The 19,007-nt window shown below is 50.2% G+C and overlaps 1 pseudogene; it reads left to right on the forward strand.

The window, feature by feature from the left end:
• The window catches only part of LOC128701626 (uncharacterized), a 134,400-nt pseudogene that overhangs the window by 105,969 nt on the left and 9,424 nt on the right, over window positions 1-19,007 (forward strand).

The raw sequence follows: 19,007 nt of genomic DNA on the forward strand, positions 1-19,007 counted from the left end.
TTTCACTCACAGCTACCCCTGCACTCCCGGCTCACCCTGTCCGCCTATCCCGTTGCACTCACAGCTACACCACTGCCCCACAACTACCCCTGCCCCCGGCCCCCCACTGACCACGTTTGGTTTCACTCCACCCCCTACCCCACTCCTTTTTCCAAATCCCTTTCCCCACACCATTGCATTTTTGGGTTCACCCTGCACTCTGGGTACCCACTGCCCCGGCCCTTTTCGGGGCACTCCCCAACTTAAACTTTTTCCCCCACAACTACACCCCGTCCCGGGTTCACCACTGCACTCCCCAACCAACCCCTGCACTCCAATTTCACCACTGCCTTTAAACCCCACCACTGCCTCCAAAACCCTATCAGTTCACTCCCTCCCTGCCTCCCCAACCACATCCCGATCCCAATTTCCCCGCCTCAAACTAAAACCCCTGCCCTTCACCCTGCACTCCTTTTTCCCTGCACTCCCCAAACTTCACCCTGCCCACAAAACCCCTCACTGCACTCCCACAACCCCGCCCCCAATCACCAGCCCCTTTTATAATACGGGTAATGGTAAAAACCCCCATTGCATTTTTTGCATTTACGCACAACTGCTTTTGAAAATCCGGGGTCAAACCTAAAATGCATACGCTCACCACTGCCTTCCCGTACACCCCTAAAATCACAATTAACAACTGATCTTGGTTCATTTCATTTGCCATATCTGACTTTCCAATCAACCTTCCAAATAAACGCCTTGCGCTTCACCCTTCATCCCCAACCTGGCCCGTTTCCCCTTTTGATACCCAATTTCCTCCCGCTTTTAATCCTTTCCCAAAAATATGTTCCCGTACACCCTGCTTTTGGCCCACCCCCGGGTCCAAACCCCAAACCCCGCCTCCAAAATCCCACTACTCCACCCTAACCATTTCACTCCGAAATACCCCTGCCTCCACCACACCACTGCCCCTGGGTTCCCCCTGCACTCCCCAGCCCAAACCCCTGCCCCCCTTCACCATGCACTCCCCCAACCATATCAGTTTCCCCACAACTAAAACTGCACTCCCCAACTACCACTGCACTCCCCAACCTACAGGGGCCCCCCACACCATATCCAAACACCACTGCTCCACAACTACACCCTGCACTCCCCAACCAACCCTTGCATTTCCCCCTACACCACTCCCACAGCTACCCCTGCCTCCCGCCATATCGGTTTCCTCCGGCTACGCCACTGATGAAAAACCACTGTTTACGACCCCTGCACTCCGGTTTTCAATTGGACTCCCCTCCCCCGTTTTGGGTCCCCCATCACCCACCATTCATTCACTTTTGCCACCACTCCCCTACCCCCCTTTCTCCGCCATACGTTGCCTCCCCCCCCTTTTTCCACTGCACTCACAGCTACACCACTGCACTCCGGGTTCCCCCAAAATGGTTTTACAACCTACGTGCCTCACAATACACCACTGCACTCCCAAACCCTCCCTGACCCACAATTTTTTCCAAATTTTGGGTTTTTTGCTAAATTTTCACTCCAAATAAACCCCTGCCTCCACAATACACCACTGCCCACAGCTACACCACTGCCTTCCCCGAAAGCCCTTCCCGCATTTTGACTACACCCTGCCTCCACAACCACCATGCCCCCGGGTACACCCTGCTCCGCCACCCTTTCTTTCCGGGCCCACACCACTGCCCCCTCCACGCCACAAACCCTGTCAATTCCTCTGGGTTCCCATAACTTTTTCAAAACCACTGCACTCCCCCTTCACCACTGCCCCTACCCCCACTGCCTCACAACCTACCTTGCCTCCCACACCCCCTTACGCCTTCCCCCTGCCTCAAGGCAAAACCACTGCCTCCGGGGCCCACACCACTGCACTCCCCGGGCCTCCCACTCAACCCACCCTGCACTCCACCCCACCCCTGGCCTGACCACACCCACCCGCCCCCCTGCCCCCGCCTGCACTCCCGGCTTTCCCACTGCCTCCAAGCCACACCACTGCCTCCACAACTGCACCTGCACCCACCAAACCCCAACCCCACCCTGCTTAAAACCACTGCACTCCGGGACCCCCGCACTCCCCCACCCCTGCATCCCCCACTGCACTCCCCAACCACACCCCACTCCCCAACCCCACCTGCACTCCAACTAAACTGCCTCCAACCCCACCCTGCCTCCCCAAACCAAAACCACTGCACTCACAACTACACCACCATACAACCCAAACCCCTGCCCCTGCTTCCAAACCCCTTTCCCCCACAACCACCACTGCACTCCCCAATCCCACGCCCCAAACTCCCCAACCCACACCCCCGCCCCCACCCCTCCCCCTGCCTCACGCTCACCCCGCCTCCCAGCCCGGCCATATCGGGGAAAAACACCACTGCACTCCAAAAACACCACTGCACTCCCCAACTACCCCACTCCCGGCCACACCACTGCCTTCCGCCTTTACCCCACAAAACGCCCCGGACTCACAACCACGCCCCTGCACTCCCCTTTACCACTGCCCGACCCCCTGCCCACAACCACACCACTGCACTCACAACCACCCCGACTCAAAAAGACCCTCACCCCAGCTACCCACTGCCTCCCCAACCCCACCCGCCTCCCGACCCTGGCCCCCTGGTTCCCCTGCCTCCCCCCCAGGGCCACCCCCACTGCCCACAGCCCACCACTGCACTCCCGGCCCGCCTGCCCCGACCCACCACTGCCCCCGCAACCCGCCCCTGGTAAAACCCCCCTGCCCCCCGTTCCCCGCGCTCCTGACCACCCCCGGCTCCCCGCCACACCGCTCCCACTACCCCCGCCCCCCTGTTCCCCCTCTCCAACCCCCACTGGGTCCCAGCCCACCACTGGGTCCACAAACCAACCAATCGTCCGCCCCGCTCCCCAAACCACCACTGCGCCCAAAACCCCCCTGCACTCCCAGCCACCCCCTGGACTCACCAAACCAAAACCTGCCCCTGCTACACCACCCGCTCGCCCCCACTGCCCCCTGACCACCCACTGCCTCTGGTCCCCCACTGCCTCCGACTACACCATTTCACTTTTTCCCGGGCCACTCCCTGCCCCCACCCCTCCCTGCGCCCCTGTCACCCTGCTCTGGCCCACCCCGGATCACGCCCGTGCCGCCCCTCCCACGCCCTGGCTCCTGGCTCCAAAAGCTGCGGGCCCCGCCCTGCGCCGGCCCCTCCCCTGCGCCCACGCCACTGCTCAAAGTCGCCGGTTTCGGGTTTTGGCTCGCCGCGGTTTCCCCCGGGCCTTCGCCGCCCACTGCCCCCCCACCCCGCCACTGCCACTGCCGCCCTCCACCACTGCCCCTGCCACCACCCCGCCGCCTGCCCCCCTTCCGCCCGCCTTTCCCCTGCCCCGCTGCCGCCGCCGCCCGCCACCCTTGGGCCCCTGCCGCCCCGCCCCCCTGCCGCCGCTGCCACCCGCCGCCATACCCCCCTGCCCCCTGCCACCCCCGCCGCCCTGCCGCCGCCCCCACCCACTGCCGCCACTCCACCACTCCCCCCTCCACCACTGCCACTGCCCCACTCCCCCTCCCACCCTCACCACCCCCCACTCCCCCTCCACCCTCCCCCTCCCCCTGCCCCACCCCCGCCCCCTGCCACCACTGCCACCCACCCCACTCCCCCCTTTTCCCCTCCCCCACTAAACCCCCACTCCACCATCATGGTTTTCCCACATTTCAACCCGGGTTTTCAACTGTTCGCTCTCCAACTCAACGTTTACTCGGAATAATATATCTGATTTTGTATCTTAAATTAAAACAGGTTCTTTTATTTAAACGTTTAAACTTTATATCTCCTGTGTTGTTGTTGTGGGATCTGGGGGGGAAGGGGGGGGGGGGGAGGGGGGGGGGAGGGGGGGGAGGGGGGGGGAGGGGGGAAAAGGGGGGAAGGGGGAGGGGGGGGGGAAAAGGGGGGGAAGGGGGAGAGAGAGGGGGGAGAGAGGAGAGAGAGAGGGGGGAGAGAGGATTGTTTTATCAGTGAGAAGTCCTCCTTTGCCCCCCTCCCCCGGCTTTGGGGCCCTTGGGCCCCGGGTGGGCTCTCTCCCCGAAAATCCCAGGGACTCGGAAGAGCTCTACCGTCTCCGCTCCTTCTCTATCACCTCTAAGGGCGTGGTCAACAGAGGAGACTCCATTATCTCCAAGAGATCTCGCTCCAACACCTCCGTCTGCTCTACCACCTCCAGGTGGGTCAGTTCCCTTGTAGGTAGGTGGTGTGTCATTGGGTGTAGGTGGATGACTGGAGACTGTATGTTCCTCTGTCACTTGGGATGACTGGAGACTGTATGTTCCTCTGTCTCCTGGGATGACTGGTGACTGTATGTCCCTCTGTCGCCTGGGATGACTGGAGACTGTATGACCCTCTGTCTCCTGGGATGACTGGAGGCTGTATGACCCTTGGTCGCCTGGGATGACTGGAGGCTGTATGACCCTCTGTCTCCTGGGATGACTGGTGACTGTATGTCCCTCTGTCGCCTGGGATGACTGGAGACTGTATGACCCTCTGTCTTCTGGGATGACAGGAGGCTGTATGACCCTCTGTCGCCTGGGATGACTGGAGGCTGTATGACCCTCTGTCTCCTGGGATGACTGGAGGCTGTATGACCCTCTGTCTCCTGGGATGACTGGAGGCAGTATGACCCTCTGTCTCCTGGGATGACTGGTGACTGTATGTCCCTCTGTCTCCTGGGATGACTGGAGGCTGTATGACCCTCTGTCTCCTGGGATGACTGGTGACTGTATGACCCTCTGTCTCCTAGGATGACTGGAGGCTGTATGTCCCTCTGTCTCCTGGGATGACTGGAGGCTGTATGACCCTCTGTCTCCTGGGATGACTGGTGACTGTATGTCCCTCTGTCTCCTGGGATGACTGGAGGCTGTATGACCCTCTGTCTCCTGGGATGACTGGAGGCTGTATGACCCTCTGTCTCCTGGGATGACTGGAGGCTGTATGACCCTCTGTCGCCTGAGATGACTGGAAACTGTATGACCCTCTGTCTCCTGGGATGGCTGGAGGCTGTATGACCCTCTGTCTCCTGGGATGACTGGAGGCTGTATGACCCTCTGTCTCCTGGGATGACTGGAGGCTGTATGACCCTCTGTCACCTGGGATGACTGGAGGCTGTATGACCCTCTGTCTCCTGGGATGACTGGAGGCTGTATGACCCTCTGTCTCCTAGGATGACTGGAGGCTGTATGACCCTCTGTCTCCTGGGATGGCTGGAGGCTGTATGACCCTCTGTCTCCTGGGATGACTGGAGGCTGTATGACCCTCTGTCACCTGGGATGACTGGAGGCTGTATGACCCTCTGTCTCCTGGGATGACTGGTGACTATATGACCCTCTGTCTCCTGGGATGACTGGAGGCTGTATGACCCTCTGTCTCCTGGGATGACTGGAGGCTGTATGACCCTCCGTCTCCTGGGGTGACTGGAGGCTGTATGACCCTCTGTCTCCTGGGATGACTGGAGGCTGTATGACCCTCTGTCGCCTGGGATGGCTGGAGGCTGTATGACCCTCTGTCTCCTGGGATGACTGGAGGCTGCATGACCCTCTGTCTCCTGGGATGGCTGGAGGCTGTATGACCCTCTGTCTCCTGGGATGACTGGTGACTGTATGTCGCTCTCCCTCCTGGGATGACTGGAGGCTGTATGACCCTCTGTCTCCTGGGATGACTGGAGGCTGTATGACCCTCTGTCTCCTGGGATGACTGGAGGCTGTATGACCCTCTGTCGCCTGGGATGGCTGGAGGCTGTATGACCCTCTGTCTCCTGGGATGACTGGAGGCTGCATGACCCTCTGTCTCCTGGGATGGCTGGAGGCTGTATGACCCTCTGTCTCCTGGGATGACTGGAGGCTGTATGACCCTGTCTCCTGGGATGACTGGAGACTGTATAACCCTCTGTCTCTTGAGATGTCGTGATGTGTCTGAGTGCCTCCTAGGATTACATGAGGCAGTGTTACTCTCACCTGTCCTGTCACGAGGCAGTGTTACTGTCACCCACCCTTTCACGAGGCAGTGTTACTGTCACCCACCCTTTCACGAGGCAGTGTTACTGTCACCCACCCTTTCACAAGGCAGTGTTACTGTCACCCACCCTTTCACGAGGCAGTGTTACTGTCACCCACCCTTTCACGAGGCAGTGTTACTGTCACCCGCCCTGTCACGAGGCAGTGTTACTGTCACCCACCCTTTCACGAGGCAGTGTTACTGTCACCCGCCCTGTCACGAGGCAGTGTTACTGTCACCCACCCTGTCACGAGGCAGTGTTACTGTCACCCACCCTGTCACGAGGCAGTGTTACTGTCACCCGCCCTGTCACGAGGCAGTGTTACTGTCACCCGCCCTGTCACGAGGCAGTGTTACTGTCACCCACCCTGTCACGAGGCAGTGTTACTGTCACCCACCCTGTCACGAGGCAGTGTTACTGTCACCCACCCTGTCACGAGGCAGTGTTACTGTCACCCACCCTGTCACGAGGCAGTGTTACTGTCACCCACCCTGTCACGAGGCAGTGTTACTGTCACCCGCCCTATCACGAGGCAGTGTTACTGTCACCCGCCCTATCACGAGGCAGTGTTACTGTCACCCGCCCTATCACGAGGCAGTGTTACTGTCACCCGCCCTGTCACGAGGCAGTGTTACTGTCACCCGCCCTCTCACAGGGCAATATTTACGTTCATCTCCCCACCTTGATCCACTCTTAAATCTTTTGTACAAGACAGTAAATCTCTTAAACCAGTCATCTTCAGAAGTTTGTGTCCTGTTTACGTGGCAGCCACTGTAGCTACAACGTTCGCTTAAAGGACACAATTTATGCCAAATTTTTCTTGAACCGCAAAAAAATCAAATTTACTATGTAAATTGCGTTTTAGAAGGAGAAATTGAGAGAAAAATCGACTGAAAAAGGTGTGCCTCAGGTGACACGATTATTTATACAGTAAATTATCAATTTCTTTTAAGATAATGGCCAGAGAATCACCAAGAGAGACTGGGGAGCGAGTAGCAGACGGAGGTTCGAGCCTTCATTACGAAATTACTCGAGTTTTTCTTTTACGTTCCGTGAAGTACAAATTCTTCCGGAGGCGCAAATTAGCCGCTGCAGCGTCGTTGTTCGTATCGTTAACAGATGTCATTGTGAATGATGTACAAACTCTGGCACCTCTGATAAAGGAAGACACCCTGAGGTTTCTTCTTGCGGAAGTCTGTTATCACCGCCTCTCACTTCTCTGCTACTTAGAACTGATGTCTTAGTTATAAGTAAGTTCACGATGAAGATTAAGAAACATGTACAACACCTGGATGTCTTTATTGTTGAGTCGTTTCACTTACACAGTAGACTTTTTCTGTCAAATACAGAGGTGGTCAGTCCCTCAGCCTGGAGAAGAGTTCACCTCCATGGAGCTTAACTATTCTCCAGGCTGAGACCACAGTCATCACTGTCTGGACCACAATCATCACTGTCTGGACCACAATCATCACTGTCTGGACCACAATCATCATTGTCTGGACCACAACCATCACTGTCTGGACCACAATCATCATTGTCTGGACCACAACCATCACTGTCTGGACCACAATCATCATTGTCTGGACCACAACCATCACTGTCTGGACCACAATCATCATTGTCTGGACCACAACCATCACTGTCTGGACCACAATCATCATTGTCTGGACCACAACCATCACTGTCTGGACCACAATCATCATTGTCTGGACCACAACCATCACTGTCTGGACCACAATCATCATTGTCTGGACCACAACCATCACTGTCTGGACCACAATCATCATTGTCTGGACCACAACCATCACTGTCTGGACCACAATCATCATTGTCTGGACCACAACCATCACTGTCTGGACCACAATCATCATTGTCTGGACCACAACCATCACTGTCTGGACCACAATCATCATTGTCTGAACCACAACCATCACTGTCTGGACCACAATCATCATTGTCTGGACCACAACCATCACTGTCTGGACCACAATCATCATTGTCTGGACCACAACCATCACTGTCTGGACCACAATCATCATTGTCTGGACCACAACCATCACTGTCTGGACCACAGTCATCATTGTCTGGACCACAACCATCACTGTCTGGACCACAATCATCATTGTCTGGACCACAACCATCACTGTCTGGACTACAATCATCATTGTCTGGACCACAACCATCACTGTCTGGACCACAATCATCATTGTCTGGACCACAACCATCACTGTCTGGACCACAATCATCATTGTCTGGACCACAACCATCATTGTCTGGACCACAATCATCATTGTCTGGACCACAACCATCACTGTCTGGACCACAATCATCATTGTCTGGACCACAACCATCACTGTCTGGACCACAATCATCACTGTCTGGACCACAACCATCACTGTCTGGACCACAATCATCATTGTCTGGACCACAACCATCACTGTCTGGACCACAATCATCATTGTCTGGACCACAACCATCACTGTCTGGACCACAATCATCATTGTCTGGACCACAACCATCACTGTCTGGACCACAATCATCATTGTCTGGACCACAACCATCACTGTCTGGACCACAATCATCATTGTCTGGACCACAACTATCACTGTCTGGACCACAATCATCATTGTCTGGACCACAACTATCACTGTCTAGACCACAATCATCATTGTCTGGACCACAACTATCACTGTCTGGACCACAATCATCATTGTCTGGACCACAACCATCACTGACTGGGCCACAACTATCAACTCAACAGAAACATTACCTCTGTAGAGCCACACTGAGGCTCTGTAAAAAGAAGGCACCATTCCCTTGCACTCTAATGGTATTAATGAGCCTGGAATCCACTGACAGACCATCTTCTACATTTACTCCAGGAGCCAAGAGGCTTCGATGCTACTGGAAGACAGAGCTAGTGGAACCCAATTCTCTAAGAGAACTTCCACAATCACTCCTGGAGGCAAGAAGTGAAGATTCTATTGGAAGAACGTGGTAAACCCACTTCTCTGTGGGCATGGTGATCTAAGCGATACACTCACACTGGGTAGAACAAAGTGTTGCATTCACACTAGATAGAACTGACTTCACTGGATGGTGTCCTGGAGGATACGAAGGCTTGAGAACTATACCTAGAACATTGTACTTATGGCCAGTTCCCCCAGTCTGCCTTAAAGTGCACGTCCACGAACACTCTCAGTGATTAGTACTTACAAATTACTTGGTAAATGTTGCTTTCTCCCAGTGTATGGTGGGAGACTGTACGTGGGTGCACACTGGTGTACCTGGGTGTACCTGAGTGTACCTGGGAAAGACAGATAGTCGAGGGCACCTGCTGATATGAAGATTAAGAACTACCGTGTATTATCTAGATATGTGAGTCAAGGATAGTAAAGCGTAAGGCTCTCTAAATACCCAAAATATCACAGTGGTCCACCTCCCCGTCCTCATGCGGTCCAGTGGTCCAGCTGCTGGACCACACAGGTAATGAGCCTGGTAAGTGAGAAAGATCTCAGGAGTGGTATCACGCCGACATTTTAATCTTGCTTAGGAGGAATATTACTGATTTTAATTAAAATGCGAGAGAGAGAGAGAGAGAGAGAGAGAGAGAGAGAGAGAGAGAGAGTGAGAGAGAGAGAGAGAGAGAGAGAGAGAGAGAGAGAGAGAGAATGAGAAAAAACGACGATAGTAATGAGAATATAGCGAGAAGGAAGGAGGGGAGAGACAGTGAGAGGAGACATAAATGAGGCAGGTGGGAGGGAGAGAAGGTAGTGACTCTGTATTTAGCAGAGAATGGGAGGGGGAACTGATGTTTATGGCACCATAAAGCAGGGTGCCACCATGGCAGCAACAGCAGCAGGATGCCACCATGGCAGCAGCAGGATGCCACCATGGCAGCAGCAGCAGGATGCCACCATGGCAGCAGCAGCAGAGTGCCACCATGGCAGCAGCAGCAGCAGAGTGCCACCATGGCAGTAGCATCAGCAGAGTGCCACCATGGCAGGAGCATCAGCAGAGTGCCACCATGGCAGCAGCATCAGCAGAGTGCCACCATGGCAGCAGCAGCAGCAGAGTGCCACCATGGCAGCAGCAGGATGCCACCATGGCAGCAGCATCAGCAGAGTGCCACCATGGCAGGAGCATCAGCAGAGTGCCACCATGGCAGCAGCATCAGCAGAGTGCCACCATGGCAGCAGCAGCAGCAGCAGAGTGCCACCATGGCAGCAGCAGCAGCAGCAGAGTGCCACCATGGCAGGAGCATCAGCAGAGTGCCACCATGGCAGGAGCATCAGCAGAGTGCCACCATGGCAGCAGCAGCAGAGTGCCACCATGGCAGCAGCAGCAGAGTGCCACCATGGCAGCAGCATCAGCAGAGTGCCACCATGGCAGCAGCATCAGCAGAGTGCCACCATGGCAGCAGCATCAGCAGAGTGCCACGATGGCAGGAGCATCAGCAGAGTGCCACCATGGCAGCAGCATCAGCAGAGTGCCACCATGGCAGCAGCAGCAGCAGCAGAGTGCCACCATGGCAGCAGCATCAGCAGAGTGCCACCATGGCAGCAGCATCAGCAGAGTGCCACCATGGCAGCAGCATCAGCAGAGTGCCACCATGGCAGCAGCATCAGCAGAGTGCCACCATGGCAGCAGCATCAGCAGAGTGCCACCATGGCAGCAGCATCAGCAGAGTGCCACCATGGCAGCAGCATCAGCAGAGTGCCACCATGGCAGCAGCATCAGCAGAGTGCCACCATGGCAGCAGCATCAGCAGAGTGTCAGCATGGCAGCAGCAGGATGCCAGTAGCTAGAGGAGATAAAGGGGGTGAGATGTTTGATATCATATTGTTAGACTTTCAGGGAGTAGTGATGCTTACATTAAGAAGAAGAGAGAGAGAGCAGAAGGAGGAGGAGAAGAAGGAGTAGGAGGAGAAGAGGTAAGAGAAATATGAGGAGGAGAAACAGCAATAATACATCTGATGTGATTCCCGGCCATGGTTGACATACAGGGGGTCGAACCACCTGTCACAATGTGAACATGAGACCTCCTCGTTGGTTAATGGGGTTTAAAGTCTATCTACTACACGAGGGTCATTAAGGCTGCAGGTCACCTGGTCACCACCAGTCAAAAATACTTCTATATTTAATATTATTCTATTGACAATATGACAAATTCTCAGTATATATATATATATATATATATATATATATATATATATATATATATATATATATATATATATATATATATATATATATATATATATATATATATATATGTATGTATGTATGTATGTATATATATGTATATACCTCTACTCTTGTATACATACTCTTGTTAGGTTTATATGTTTTGTGGGATTAAATGCTTGTGTTATATTGGTTTAAATATTTGTGTTTAATGGGTTTAAATGTTTGTGTTTTATTGGTTTAAATATTTGTGCTTTATTGGTTTAAATGTTTGTGTTTTATTGGTTTAAATGTTTGTGTTTTATTGGTTTAAATGTTTGTGTTTTATTGGTTTAAATGGCTGTGTTTAATGGGTTTAAATGGTTGTGTTTTATTGGTTTAAATATTTGTGCTTTATTGGTTTAAATGTTTGTGTTTTATTGGTTTAAATGTTTGTGTTTTATTGGTTTAAATGTTTGTGTTTTATTGGTTTAAATGGTTGTGTTTAATGAGTTTAAATGGTTGTGTTTTATTGGTTTAAATATTTGTGCTTTATTGGTTTAAATGTTTGTGTTTTATTGGTTTAAATGTTTGTGTTTTATTGGTTTAAATGTTTGTGTTTTATTGGTTTAAATGGTTGTGTTTAATGGGTTTAAATGGTTGTGTTTTATTGGTTTAAATGTTTGTGTTTAACGGGTTTAAATGGTTGTTTTATTGGTTTAAATGTTTGTGTATAATGGGTTTAAATGCTTGTGTTTTATTGGTTTAAATGTTTGTGTTTAATGGGTTTAAATGGTTGTGTTTAATGGGTTTAAATGGTTGTGTTTTATTGGTTTAAATGTTTGTGTTTTATTGGTTTAAATGGTTGTGTTTAATGGGTTTAAATGGTTGTGTTTTATTGGTTTAAATGTTTGTGTTTAACGGGTTTAAATGGTTGTTTTATTGGTTTAAATGTTTGTGCTTAATGGGTTTAAATGGTTGTTTTATTGGTTTAAATGTTTGTGTTTAACGGGTTTAAATGGTTGTTTCATTGGTTTAAATGTTTGTGTTTAATGGGTTTAAATGGTTGTTTTATTGGTTTAAATGGTTGTGTTTTATAAGTTGTTTCAGTGTTTAAAACAATAATGTTTTATGTATTTCAACGTTTTTCTCCCTACGATGTTTCGAACATTTTCATTGTTTATGAGAGTAAATATTACTGTTTATCAGCGTTGTCTGTTGACTGTTTACCTGTACCTGTTGATTGTTTACTTCTGTCTGTTGACTGTTTACTGTACCTGTTGATTGTTTACTTCTGTCTGTTGATTGTTTACCTGTACCTGTTGATTGTTTACTTCTGTCTGTTGACTGTTTACCTGTACCTGTTGATTGTTTATTTCTGTCTGTTGACTGTTTACCTGTACCTGTTGATTGTTTACTTCTGTCTGTTGACTGTTTACCTGTACCTGTTGATTGTTTACTTCTGTCTGTTGATTGTTTACTTCTGTCTGTTGATTGTTTACTTGTACCTGTTGATTGTTTACCTGTACCTGTTGATTGTATACTTCTATCTGTTGACTGTTTACCTGTACCTGTTGATTGTTTACCTGTACCTGTTGATTGTTTACCTGTACCTGATTGATTGTTTACCTGTACCTGTTGATTGTTTACTTCTGTCTGTTGAATGTTTACCTGTACCTGTTGATTGTTTACTTCTGTCTGTTGAATGTTTACCTGTACCTGTTGATTGTTTACTTCTGTCTGTTGAATGTTTACCTGTACCTGTTGATTGTTTACCTGTACCTGTTGATTGTTTACTTCTGTCTGTTGATTGTTTACTTGTACCTGTTGATTGTTTACCTGTGCCTGTTGATTGTTTACCTGTACCTGTTGATTGTCTGCTTGTATCTGTTGCCTGTTTACTTGTATTTGTTGTCTGTTTTCTTGTATGTGTTGCCTGTTTACTTGTATCTGTTGCCTGTTTACTTGTATCTGTTGCCTGTTTACTTGTATCCGTTGCCTGTTTGCTTGTATCTGTTGCCTGTTTACTTGTATCTGTTGCCTGTTTACTTGCATCTGTTGCCTGTTTACTTGTATCTGTTGCCTGTTTACTTGTATCTGTTGCCTGTTTACTTGTATCTGTTGCCTGTTTACTTGTATCTGTTGCCTGTTTACTTGTATCTGTTGCCTATTTACTTGTATCCGTTGCCTGTTTACTTGTATCCGTTGCCTGTTTGCTTGTATCTGTTGCCTGTTTACTTGTATCTGTTGCCTGTTTACTTGTATCTGTTGCCTGTTTACTTGTATCTGTTGCCTGTTTACTTGTATCTGTTGCCTGTTTACTTGTATCTGTTGCCTGTTTACTTGTATCTGTTGCCTGTTTATCAACGGCTAAAGAGGATCTGAGACTGAAATATTAATTTTCTCTGTAATGTTAAATGAGGATCATTAATATATAGGTATCCCTCCTAAGACAGTCATGTATCCCCTAAGATAGTCAGGTATCCTCTAAGATAGTCAGGTATCCCCTGAGATAGTCATGTATCCACTAAGACAGTCATGTATCCCCTTAAGATAGTCAGGTATCCCCTTAAGATGGTCAGGTATCCCTTTGATATAGTCAGGTAACCTCTAAGATAGTCAGGTATCCCCTGAGATAGTCATGTATCCACTAAGACAGTCATGTATCCCCTTAAGATAGTCAGGTATCCCCTTAAGATGGTTAGGTATCCCTTTGATATAGTCAGGTAACCTCTAAGATAGTCAGGTATCCCTTTGAGTTATTCAGGCATCTCCTAAGATAGTCAGGTATACCTCTAAGATGCTCGGGTATCCTCTTAAGACTCACGTGTAGTTGTGTATCCCTCCAGGAGCCAGCAGTCGGTATCCCTCACCCCGGAGGGGGCACCGCCCCCCAGCCCCAGGTGGGACCTAGAACCCAGGTTCTACAACGGCACTTTCCAAGCTCACTTTCCAGTGGCACTTTCCAAACGAACTTTCCAGAGGCTTTTTCCAAGGGCACTTTCCAAAGGCACTTTCCAAAGGCACTTTCCAAAGGCACTTTCCAAAGGCACTTTCCAAAGGCACTTTCCAATTGTTAACTCGTGTACACTACTCCGATGTACGGCACTAATTCATTTTCTAGATGTACTTACCATGTGACACTGTCCATGTGACACTGTCCATGTGACACTGTCCATGTGACACTGTCCATGTGACACTGTCCATGTGACACTGTCCATGTGGCACTGTCCATGCGACATTGTGAATGTGACACTGTCCATGTGACACTGTCCATGTGACACTGTCCATGTGACACTGTCCATGTGACACTGTCCATGCGACATTGTGAATGTGACACTGTCCATGTGACACTGTCCATGCGACATTGTGAATGTGACACTGTCCATGTGACACTGCCCATGTGACACTGTCCATGTGATACTGTCCATGTGACACTGTCCATGTGACACTGTCCATGCGGCATTGTGAATGTGACACTGTCCATGTGACACTGTCCATGTGACACTGTCCATGCGACATTGTGAATGTGACACTGTCCATGTGACACTGTCCATGTGACACTGTCCATGCGACATTGTGAATGTGACACTGTCCATGTGACACTGTCCATGTGACACTGTCCATGTGATACTGTCCATGTGACACTGTCCATGTGGCACTGTCCATATGACACTGTCCATGCGACACTGTCCATGTGACTCTGTCCATGTGACACTGTCCATGTGACACTGTCCATGTGACACTGTCCATGTGGCACTGTCCATGCGACATTGTGAATGTGACACTGTCCATGTGAATGTGACATGTGAAACTGTCCATGTGACACTGTGCCATTGTGAATGTGACACTGTCCATGTGACATTGTCCAAACTGTTCATGTGACACTGTCATGTGACACTGTCCGACACTGTCCATGTGACAATGTGACACTGCCCATGCGACACTATCCATGCGACACTGTCCATGTGAAACTGTCCATGTGACACTGTCCATGTGACACTGTCCATGTGACACTGTCCATGTGACACTGTCCATGTGACACTGTTCATTTGACACTGTCCATGTGACACTGTCCATATGACACTGTCCATGTGACATTGTCCATGTGACACTGCCCATGCGACACTATCCATGCGACACTTTCCATGTACACTGTCCATGTGACACTGTCCATATGACACTGTCCATGTGACATTGTCCATGTGACACTGCCCATGTGACACTATCCATGCGACACTTTCCATGTGCACTGTCCATGTGACACTGTCCATATGACACTGTCCATGTGACATTGTCCATGTGCACTGTCCTTAACCATCACCATAACTACCACTACAACTACAACACCACCACTACATCTTCCACAACAACTACAACCACAGCTACCACCACCACATCCACCACCACCACCACCACCACCACAACTACCACCACAACACCACCACAACTACCACCACCACAAACACCACTACCCCCATCACCACCACCACCACCACAACTACCACCACCACAACCACCATCACCACCACCACCATCACTACCACCACCACCACCACTAGCACCATAATCACCATTACCACCACAACTAGCACCACAACCACCGCCATTATCACCACAACTACTACCACAACCACCACAGCCACTACAACTAGCACCACAACCACCACAACCACGACAACTATCACCACCACAACCAGCACCACCACCACCTCCACCACCACAACTAGCACCACAACCACCGCCATCATCACCACAACTATTACCACAACCACCACAGCCACTACAACTAGCACCACAACCACCACCATCACCACAACTATCACCACCACAACCAGCACCACCACCACCTCCACCACCACAACTAGCACCACAACCACCGCCATCATCACCACAACTGCCACCACAACCACCGCTACTACTACCACTACTACCACCACTACTACCACCACTACTACCACTACTACTACCACCACTACTACCACTACTACTACCACCACTACTACCACCACTACTACCACCACTACTACCACTACTACTACCACCACTACTACCACCACTACTACCACCACTACTACCACCACTACTACCACCACTACTACCACCACTACTACCACCACTACTACCACTACTACTACCACCACTACTACCACCACTACTACCACCACTACTACCACCACTACTACCACCACTACTACCACCACTACTACCACCACTACTACCACCACTACTACCACCACTACTACCACTACTACTACCACCACTACTACCACCACTACTACCACCACTACTACCACCACTACTACCACCACTACTACCACTACTACTACCACCACTACTACCACCACTACTACCACCACTACTACCACCACTACTACCACCACTACTACCACTACTACTACCACCACTACTACCACTACTACTACCACCACTACTACCACCACTACTACCACCACTACTACCACCACTACTACCACCACTACTACCACCACTACTACCACCACTACTACCACCACTACTACCACTACTACTACCACCACTACTACCACCACTACTACCACCACTACTACCACCACTACTACCACCACTACTACCACCACTACTACCACCACTACTACCACCACTACTACCACTACTACTACCACCACTACTACCACCACTACTACCACTACTACTACCACCACTACTACCACTACTACTACCACCACTACTACCACCACTACTACCACCACTACTACCACCACTACTACCACCACTACTACCACCACTACTACCACCACTACTACCACCACTACTACCACTACTACTACCACCACTACTACCACCACTACTACCACCACTACTACCACCACTACTACCACCACTACTACCACTACTACTACCACCACTACTACCACCACTACTACCACCACTACTACCACCACCACTACCACTACTACTACCACCACTACTACCACTACCAGCATTTCCTCCTCTCTTTCCCCCGTCCGTCCCCTCCTCACCTTCATATACTGTCACCCTGACTCTCTTCTTTCAATGTTACTTGTAAATACTCCAAGAGGGACCGAAACGTCGAGGTCAGGTCCTCTCTCACATGTACAAGTTATTTGTGTATTGTACCAATCACCTTATTGTTCCATTTTTGTTCCTCAGCTAAAATAAGACCTCGAGATTGTTGAAAGTCGCTCAAACGAGTCTCTGTTCAGCTGTAAATGTGTTTAGCAATTTATTAAGAAAGATATTGAACCTAGTCTTGCATGTTGAACCTCTCCAGTGCCTGTTGAACCAGTGCCTGTTGAACCAGTGCCTGTTGAACCAGTGCCTGTTGAACCAGTGCCTGTTGAACCAGTGCCTGTTGAACCAGTGCCTGTTGAACCAGTGCCTGTTGAACCAGTGCCTGTTGAACCAGTGCCTGTTGAACCAGTGCCTGTTGAACCAGTGCCTGTTGAACCAGTGCCTGTTGAACCAGTGCCTCTAGGTTCAACCTCCACCACCTCCTCTAACTTGCATAAGATGTATAAGTTGCACTCAAACACTTTAGTTTTTTCTGTGTAATTCCAGGGCCTACTTTTATGATTGATGTTGTTGATGGTGTGGCTATTGCTGCTGAGAGTGCTGACAGCGGTGCTGACAGTGGTGTTGACGGTACTGACAGTCATGTGGATAGTACTGACAGTGGTGCTGATGGTACTGGCAGTGGTGTTGACAGTACCGACATTGGTGTTAACGGTACTGACAGTGGTGTTGACAGTACTGACATTGGTGTTAACGGTACTGACAGTGGTGTTGACAGTAATGACGCTGATATAAACAATACTGACAGTGGTGTGTACAATACTGATAGTGGTGCTGACAGTACTGACAGTGGTGCTGGCAGTACTGACAATGGTGTAGACATTACTGTTGCTACGAATTACACATATGGCAAACAGGTATACTTGTTGCAATTATCTTAAGAACCTGTTCTGTACCTGTTAACGAGGTTACCTGTACTAGTCAGGTCCCTCAAAGACAACTTTAACAGTGTTCTCCCTGTTCTTTATACAGGCTGACAGCTAGTAATCTGAGCGTGCACACGATAACGAGCAGGTTAGTGCTGTATGTGTGTGTGAGTGTGTGTGTGTTTGTTTGTGTGTGGGGGGGGTTGTGTGTGTGTGTGTGTGGGTGTGTGTGTATGTGGGTGTGGGGTTCAACTTGCCGCTGTCCTCATTCTCCCACACTCCCATCCATTTCACATCATCAACCATCCTAATCAATGTTCTCCCTAGCTTGACTGGCCAATCATTTAGCTATAAGCAGGGCGAAGGAACAAGCAGTTTGCAGAGTTTCTCTCCCGACGATGTTTCGGTTACTGAAGATGTTGTAGGAGAGGAGAGGATGTATGTCACTGTATAGGTGGTAAGTGGGTGGTTCAGTAGTTAAATGAAGCAGTTACGTGGGTGGGAAGTGGCGTCGCCAAGACGTCTGTACACGCCTCATCCTACTTAGATACGTCACTAGGACGTCTCAAGACGCCTCATCCTACTTAGATACGTCACCAGGACGTCTCAAGACACCTTATCCTACTTAGCACCCCGTGTACACCCACCATCGTCAGCACCCCGTGTACACCCACCATCGTCAGCACCCCGTGTACACACACCATCGTCAGCACCCCGTGTACACACACACAATACAACACAATAACAAGTGTCTACAAGACCATGTACTCAAGCTATGACAAGTCCTACACTAGAAAAACTAGACGCAACACCAAGATACTGGAACACAAGTGAATGCAACACACATACACTCAACACAACACTACTGATGCCCACCGCAAGTCA

Source organism: Cherax quadricarinatus, chromosome 78, assembly GCF_038502225.1.
Source record: "Cherax quadricarinatus isolate ZL_2023a chromosome 78, ASM3850222v1, whole genome shotgun sequence".
Classification (NCBI taxonomy): domain Eukaryota; kingdom Metazoa; phylum Arthropoda; class Malacostraca; order Decapoda; family Parastacidae; genus Cherax; species Cherax quadricarinatus.